The sequence below is a fragment of the Otolemur garnettii genome, unplaced genomic scaffold (genome assembly GCF_000181295.1).
Source record: "Otolemur garnettii isolate 467f Iridium unplaced genomic scaffold, OtoGar3 scaffold00264, whole genome shotgun sequence".
Lineage (NCBI taxonomy): Eukaryota > Metazoa > Chordata > Mammalia > Primates > Galagidae > Otolemur > Otolemur garnettii.
Window position 1 is genome coordinate 117,761 of NW_003852659.1, and position 9,477 is coordinate 127,237.

Consider the following 9,477-nt stretch of genomic DNA (forward strand, 5'->3'; position numbering starts at 1 on the left):
CATAAAATTTTTGCCCAGGCCTATTTCTTCAAGAGTTTTCCCTACACTTTCTTCTAATGTTTTTATAGTTTCATGTCTTAAATTCAGGCCTGACTTTCTTAAAAGCTTCCTTGATACCAGGTTTCATCTGCGTCATCTGTGCCATCTGTGCCATCAGATACCTCTATGCACTGTGTTAATTCCACTTCTCTTGAGGTTCCCAGCACATTTTGATTTTCAGACCTGTCAGAAAGTGACCTTTGTTACTTGCCACAGATCTGGAAACCTTATTGATGGGCATCTGGCCAGTTTTTTCAAGGGGCTTTTTAGTGGCTTTATAAAGTCAACCTTAATTCATTAACACAGTCTAGACACATCTGGAAATGTTATTCCAGCCAAAGCTTGGTAAAATAACTAGTGTCTTCATCATGTTTTATAGAATAAAACAGATTCTTATTGAACTTATGCAAATAACTATATTATTAGAAATTAAGAATACTTACAAATGGCTTTCAAGCTCTGGAGAAATCAAGGAGAGAGAAAAATATGTTTCAAATTCTGCTCATAAGTACATACATTGCTTGAAAAGCTACAAATAGCTTAAAAGACAGAAAATGGTTTTTTGGGTATTTTTTAACTTCTAGAAAATAGAACACAGATAGAATTAACAATATGACAAACTAGCTCCATTCTATGTAATTGATTTCTGTTCTGTTTGAAGCTAGGTTAGCAATACTCATAGACATGTTAACTTTCCAGTGAAAGTTCTAAAAATCTGTTTTTTGTCTGAAGATACTCTGTTTTAAAGACATCATGAATTTGAATTGAGAGAACCCATTGGCCTCTTTTAATATTTTTTCTTTTTTTAAGATGAATTAAAATTATTACCAACAATATGTTAGGACAGACCAATGTCTTATATGTTAGGACAGACTAATGCTTTATAATATTGGAATATATATATAACCATAATTCACATAAAATTAATTACCATTTCATATTTGACAATGTTTCCTATACATTTTTAGTGAATCAAATAAGTCCAATTTGTTTTCCTAAGGTTTAGAACCTGTCAGCCTCAGTGCATGTGGCCTGTGCCACAACCACTGTGCTACAAGCACCATGCCCCAATTTTAGAATTTTGATTTTGGAAGGTTTTTCAAATATCAAAGGTTTAAAACATTTGTTCAAACAAAATTACAAGCCAAAAGATTTTAAAGGAAATACATAGTTAACTGTATTACATGGAAACTCCTTCACGAAAATTCTTCTTATGAGCTTCATTCAACGTGCACAGACAATCTACAAACATTCTAAATCTTCTTTAACTTTTGACCTGCCTTTTACTTTCTTAAACAATCATTCTGCTTCAGGACAAATTTATCACACAAGATTCTTTCTTTACACAATGCTATTTTTCTTTCTGCCTAATTTCCCTTATTTCCAAAAATTTACTTTTCATAAAACAGGATCACAGTTAACTATTCATTCACCAAACTGATAATTGGAAGGTTTAAAAGGCAAGAATCTTTTTCTTTGACAAAGACTCAGTTTTTCTAACAATCTAAATAATTAAATCATTACATTTTACAAATGAGAGACATTTTATGAAATATAATATTGATACAGGATTTTTCCAATCAGGGCTAGATAGACAATCCTTATTTTTCAGGCTTAGGTGAAATCAGACATCAGATTTTCATTTCTAGGCACAAATATATTACAGGCTATACCCTTTGAGCTCTAGAAAGGTTATGAATAAAGCAGTTCCAAACATTTTGGATGGCTCCACTTTAAGCAGGGGGTCCATACCCTAATTTTTTTTTTTCAAATGAAAACTGCAAAGACTTAATAACCTTGTTTAAGGTGAGAGGTTGTATTTATTCATTTGTTAGAATACCCATAGAGTTTGTAAAGGTATTTCTTTGTTTACTAAGTTTTGGCTTAAATATTTCTCAGGGCTGATTATTTATCTTTAGACAAAGAATACATGCAAGAAACCTCCGACCTGGGCCTTCTTCCTCCTTCCAGAGGCTGTTTATCTTGGGGATCTGTTGTTGATATGGACACAGCTCTGCAAAGCACAAGATTTACACTTTCTCTCTTAGAATTTCAAGGGGCATTCAGAGTTTACTGGAATGCCTAAACTGCAACACTTTCCAAGGCAAAGCCACTCTGCCAATAGCTCTGGCATTTTCTACTCTCTCTGCCTATCTCTCAGTTTAGCATAATCTTATTTTATTACTGATCTGTGGCCCAAATTTCTGAGACCAAAGATTCACTGAAGAAATTTCAGTAATAAAACTACAACCTCTGGAATTTTTACCCTTTACTTTAAAGATGGAGTTACAATAGTAGGTTTGTTGTCAGAGCCTGCTCTTTTCCCTGCATGTTCATTCCTTTATTGATGAGTTGCTGTCACAGAGAATCACCATGGGACCTCCCTATCACTCTGCTGATGTCCTCATCTCCATGTAATCAGCATGGGAGGGCACTTAAGGAATGGCATTAGGGTGTTGTGGGGCACTTCTATCTGGGAACCAGAGTGTTGCAGGAAAACAGTGAATTAAAACAGACACATACTAACAATATAGAGAAAGGAACTCTTTTTTGTTGTCAAGAACTCGGGTCTCTCAAGGTATAAAGTGCTGAGTTCTAGGGAACGTTTTTCTAAATTCTCTTATACAGTTTTTCTTTTTTCTTTTCCTCTTCATTTTAATATCAGCTATATAATTATAGCTACAGATGTGAGAAACCAGGGTGGTGGTGTTAGTTTCAGGGTTCTTTTTCTTTTCAAGGTTAATGTAGCTCAGTGTAGTTTGTTCTTGTCTTTAGAGGAGTTTCTTGCAGCTGCCTGCTGCTTTTTCAAGATTACTAAGAAGTTTATTGTTATTCATTTTAGTTAGTTTGCAAGCACTCACATACACACATTTTAACTCATTTCTTAATCTGGGCAGCTTCGATTTTTCACTCTAATTGCCATTTAAGACAGAACTAGTGGGAATACAGAAGGGGTGAGTTACTAGGATCTTTATACGGTTCAAGAGCATTTTCACTTTCTGCAATAGAGATCTCCTTAGACTAAGAAAGGGAGAGGACCCCATGTTGAGGGCCAGTAGCTCTGATAGAAGAATCTTTCCCAAGTGACAGAAGAAGGAGGGGCCCAAAGTCCAGTGATGATGGGGTATCAAAGAGGTAGGGAGACACAGAAGAATTAGAATTAGTTGGGGAAAATTCTCCAGGTGTGGACAGAAGTATGAACAAAGTCACCACAAAGGGATAAAAACAAGTCAGCGTTATACACTCTCCAGTGGACCAGTTCAGAGGAGCCACACTACTAAGCCCAATACCAATAATAAGGATGAAGAGACCAATGATTTCCAGGTCAAAGGTGCACCAGGCAGTGAGGGGCGTAGGACACATAAGAGCAGATAGATAAATTAAGTGATTTCAGAAGGAGCAAAGTCTTGAAGGGTTCCTTGAAGGAAAAGATCCACAATCCACTCATAAATGTCTCCAGAACTGTTTGTTTCAGGCCAAGACCAATTCTTTAACAAATATTGAATAAATGATACAAAATGACAAAACAGACATAGGCCCAACATGGTTGAAGTCTAATAGTTTACACTTATTTTCATGCTCTTGTGTTCTCAGAATCAGAACCAGAACATACTCTTATATACTTTTAACAAGCCTGTGAGTAATTTAACACCTCAGGGGTTGATTTGACTCCCACTTTTATTTTAATGGTGTTTCTGGGTGTTGATACACATTTCTGGGAGTACCTGACAGGTCAGTATGGTTGAAGTTTCCCACTGGTTGGGTCATTTTACTGACACATGTTTTTGAGAGTTTCTGACAGGATTATGGGCTAGCAATCCTGGGTTCTTGTTTAAAGTTTCTGGGTTTCTTGGCCTTTCTTTAGAGGTTCTTAACATAAATTACAACAAACAAATTCAACATATAGTTACATATCTTCACAACAATTCACAATAAATAAACATAACAAAAATACCATTAATGGTTAATTAATGTCTGCAGACACTAGCCAAAAAGATGTCAAAGTTGCTTACCTCTGGAGGTGGACTCATAGCTGAATTTAGGAGTGATTATCAGACGGTCTCCTGAGGACTCCAGGACATCTCCATGGGCCTTGGGATGTTTCCAGGGGGCGCCTCCTCTCAGAGGGATCCCAGCCTGCCCCCCTCAGAGACTACCTGAGGATCAGCAGAATACGTGCCAACAAGAGCAATGCCAAGCAGCTGCTGTTTCAAAACAGTAAAAAGGATTGTTTTTTGTTTTTTAGCTTCAAATGAGTAATTGACCTTGGGTCTTCTGCTGAGAGCTGGTACCTTATCTCAAGGCTATTTGTAACCTAGCAACCACAGCTTTTAGCAGGCAAAAAGTTAGGAAAACATTTTTAACAAACTTTGTATTAACCCTTTAATTGCTAGAAAGAGAGGACCCCAATGCAAGTGAGTCATTTACACCACAGTGTCAAGACAAAAAAGAGGAAGTAGAAGCCAGTAAGCACAGCACATTGCCAAATATACCAAGATTCTAGGGCCATATTGTACAGTAAAGTTTAACTCCCACCTTGACAGCCATGTTGAAGGCAGTGGGAGATATAGAGGATTGTCACAGATTGAAGGTGCACCAGAAAGTAAATAATATATAGAAACAAAAGTGATACCCAGTCTCAAGGATAGTGAACAGTTTACCAGGAAAAAGAAGATGAAGGAAAACACAGAGACCTTTCCTGGATTTGAATCTATGAGAGTTCCCTGAAAGAATTGACACTTGAGTAAGTGTTCAGGGTCAAATCAAATACAAAATGGCTGACAAATTTTACACAGTTTTACCAACATAGGATAGGGGATGAACACGAGGAACAGGGACCTACCAGGGACTCACACTCTGTGAGTTGAAAGAAGAAAACCTGAAAGACCAGAGACTTTAGAAAGGGAACCTGACAAAGTGGCTTCACTTTCTCATCGTTATCCTTGGTGCAGTAGCCAAAACCAGAAAAATTATCTAAACAGATATAAATAGTTAAACAAGTTTGACACAGGGAACAAGGGCTTACCAGATGGTCTCTGCTCTATTACAGACAGACAAACCAATAAAACAAAGAGAAACAGAAGAGATGGACAGACAAAAATCAGTCTGGTGTGGAGCCATGGCGTCACATCCAAACTCTTTCACTCACTCACTCATACAAGACACAGAATGTACAAAAACACAAAATACCCTAAAACCAAGACCAACTTGTAAATCCAAATAGTCTAGAAGACTGCTGATACCAGAACAGCCTAATATAAAACACATGAAAAACACACAAACCAGAACCAGCACAGTTGACTGCAAAAGTCAGAACAACCCAATAGAAGACTGCAAATACCAGAACAGGACTAGCTTGCAAATCCGAACAGTTCAAAAGACTGCTAATACCAGAACAGTCTAATAAGGGGCTGCAAGCCAGTGAGACAGGGAGGCATCTCCCCTCTGTCTCACATATAAATGAAATATAGACAAAAGGCAAAAATCTTCACTCATTCATACAGGAAGAGCAAATAAAACCAGGCTATTAAGGGAAGAATGACAACTGTGACCTAAAACCTAAGCCAGTAGTGAAACAGTTATACCGTTTCACAGCCAGTAGTGAGACAGTCCTTCTCACCACCAGGGAGACAGAGGGGACATCTCCCCCCTCCATTGGGGCAGGCTGTTCAGCTGTGTCCAGCTGGCCCTGGGCTGGCCCATTTGCTCCAGTCTCTAGAGATCAGAACAGGACAGAAGCCAGTCAAAACCAAGCCAAAGACTGGCACCAAAACAGAACAGAATAGAACTTACCAAATTAGAAAATTTGGGAACCTGTGCCCTAAATCCAGTGTCCAATAGCTCTGTAGGGCAGAGGGGACCTCTGAGGCCTTCCCCTAGAGCTGTCAGGTGGTGGTGGGCCCAGGAAGGGGTCCAATAATCTTGCTGGGGCCTCCAATTCTTATGACTCAAACAGCTGAGAAGGAAACATGGACCCCACTTGTATGTGAATAGAAATTTATTACATTCTGCTGGAAGTTGTTACCCTTGGAGGCAAGTGACCTTGAATGACAGATCAAATGTGACTTTATACCCTATTTCTGCATCACAGCAAGCAGGCAGAGGTACAGAAGCTGAATCATTGCAGTTAGCCTTGGGTAGGGGGAGCTGCATAATACGAAGGGGGGGCAGGGGTACGCCAAGCCTCTCCTCCGTACGCACTTCCTTATCTCAAGTTTCTCCTCAAAGTTCTTCCTCCTCCCTATGCACTCCCTTATCTTCAGGCCTCTTCTCAGAGTTCTCCTTACCCTTGAGAGGGCTGGGACTAATGGATTCAAAGGAAGTTTCTTTTTTAAGGGTAAGGGGCTTGGTTATCACAGCACTTCTTCATGACTCAATGCATAATGACAGCAAGTTTGCAGCTTGAATTGACCACACTTGGATTAGAGAATTTATACCACAGAAATGGCCAAAAGGGCAAGGCTCAAAACCAAGGCTTTTTGTTTTTTAGATCTGTAGGTAAACATATATTAGCACATCACCACATGTGGTAGGTATATCCTTCCCTTTGGAGGCAGCACCAGGATCTCCTAGACTTGTCCTGGGAGGAGAATATAGAGAAGATGAGATGCAGAAAAGAAAATGTATGAATTAAAAATAGAGCCCCTTTTTTATTATATCTTACCAGACTGCAAAAAAACTAGATTTAATGAGGAAACCCAGATGCTTCTGACAGCCATGGAAGAAATAAATCTGCACTTGACAATCACAGGCATCTGATAAAACAGAGACAGAACCACATCAGCAGAGACCTGATTGTAGGGAACCTGTACTCATTCTGACTCAGAGTTACCTGCACAGGCCTGGAGTCAGGGCCCTTACTCATGCTGCCACCCCTGCATCCACATATGACAAACCTTTGATGCTCTGAGGTGTGATCTTCCTGGTACCCCATTCAGATGTGTTTCATAAAACATATGTTTTTATTTGCTCTTTGGCCTTTCATGAGCCACTGAAAGGCCTTTGTGATAAAATGTCTCCCAAAGACATTTTAAACAATCAATATAGTATTATAACTTTTTTCCCTTTTTTATTTCAAAATATTAAGGGTGTACGAACATTTTTGTTACATAAATACATTGTATAATGCTGACATCTTAAGCATGTCTGCCACCAGGGTTGTACTCATTGTGCCCAACAGATAAGTTTTGATCCCTCACCCACCCCCAAACCTCCCTTCTTCTTGGTTTCCAATGTGATTTTATATCTTTGTCCCTACATGTACCCATTATTTAGCTCCCAAAATATTAGTGAGAATGTGTGGTGTTTGTTTTCCTATTCCTGAGATGTTCATTTAGGATAATGGTCTCCAGTTCCATCCTTGCTGTGAAGGACATTATTTCACTCCTTTCGGGGGATGAGTAATGCTCCCGTGTGTGTGTGTGTGTGTGTGTGTGTGTGTGTACATGTGTGCATGTATTTAAATATATATACACACCCCACATTTTCTTTACTCATGAATTGATGGGCATCTGATTCCACATCTTAGCAATTGTGAACTGTGCTGTGATGAACACATGGATGCTGGTGTCTTTTTGATAAAATGACTTCTCCTTTGGGTAAATACCTAGTAGTGGGATTGCTGGAGAGAATGGTAGGACTACTTTTAGTTCTTTGAAGAATCTCCATACTGTTTGCCACAGAGGTTGTACTAATTTGCAGTCTTATCTCCTAAAACACACTTTGGATAATTTTGAAACAGAATGTGTTACTAGTGACTGGCTGGTGCAAGAGTGTGGACAGAAGGAACCATGTTCCTCTCTGTGTGTTGACTTGAAAAGATGGTGGCTATGTAGGGAATCCTGGGAAGGCTGGTTCAATGTGAGCACCCTTCTTTCTGTTAATCCTAACAAGCCTCCATCTTGGGCTCTTCCTCTTGCCTGATGGGAAGAATGTTAGAAGTACATTCTTAAAATTCAGAAATGTACAACCTGCCCTTTCCCCCTATCTAATACTACAGATAAAGACAAAGATCCTTTTTACCACCAAGCCTGTCTTCCCCTCCCCCAAATGCCCCAAACAACTCTGAGATTCATGGATACCTTCCAATATCATTCACGTGCTTTTATATAGTATTAATACTTGACTGCATCTTTCAACAACAGAGCATTGGGATTTTTTCACATAAAATGTCACACTAGAGGCACTATTCTGCAAGTTGTTTCATTTAGTCTATCCGTGATATTGATATATAAATACATGCATATGTGTGTGTACATCAACACTAAAAGAGTTTTAAAAAACTCCCAGAAGGATCCATTTGTGTGTATGCCAACATGGGTAAACAGGGGGAGAACTTGCAGAATGATTTGTCCAGTGAGATACATATGTGTATATGTGTGTACATATGTATTACCTCATGGACAGAATAAAAGAGAAAGCATTTTTTTGGTATACAACATGTTTTAATATATGTTTACATTGTGGAATGGAATACAAATGGAAATACATATGGAAATCAAGCTAATTAGCATAGACTTTTTTGTGGCCAAAACACCTAGAATTTCAGCAATTTAAAAATATACAATATATTGTTATTAATGACAGTCACCGTGATATACTGTAGAGCTCATGAACATATTCCTCCTGTTTAACTGAAGTCCTGTGTCTTATGATCCACATCTCCCATTCCCTCTGACTTCTGGTGACCACCACTATACCTGCTGCTTCTAGTTCAACTTTTTTAGATTTTACATATTGTAAATGAGACCATCCAGTGTTTACCTCTCTGTGCCTGACTTATTTCACCTAACTTAAATCTTCCAGGCTCACATGCTGCCACTAATAACAGGACTTCCTCCTTTTTTAAGGCTAAATAGCATTCCATTGTGACATATACATTTTGTGTATGTGTGACATTTTTAATCATAAGTTTTCTTTGGATGTATTTTTTTAAATTTCAGATTAATTTACATTATACAATGAGGTTATACTGTTTGCATTTGTAAGGTAAAGTCTGAGTTGTAGTTGAGTACTTCACCCAGGAGGTGTGCCAAATACCCCACATTGTGCCCATTAGGTGGGAACTTATGGAACTCTCTTCTCTCTGCCCCTTTGCCTCTGCCCTTTTTCCCTCTTCCCTTCTTGAATATGTGTTTGTCACTCATGTGGGCTTATAATTGTTAATCTACTAGTTTCAACTTAGTACCTAGTACATTGGATGCTTGCTTTTCCATTCTTTGAGATACTTTACTAAGAAGAGTGTTCTCTAACTCCATCCAGGTTAATACAAAAAAATGTAAAATCTCCATCTTTTTATGGTTGAATAGTATTCCATGGTGTACTTATGCCACAGTTTATTTGTCCATTCATGGGTTGATGGGCACTTGGATTATTTCCACATCTTTGCAATTACGAATTGAGCTGCTAGGCTCGGCGCCTGTGGCTCAAGCGGCTAAG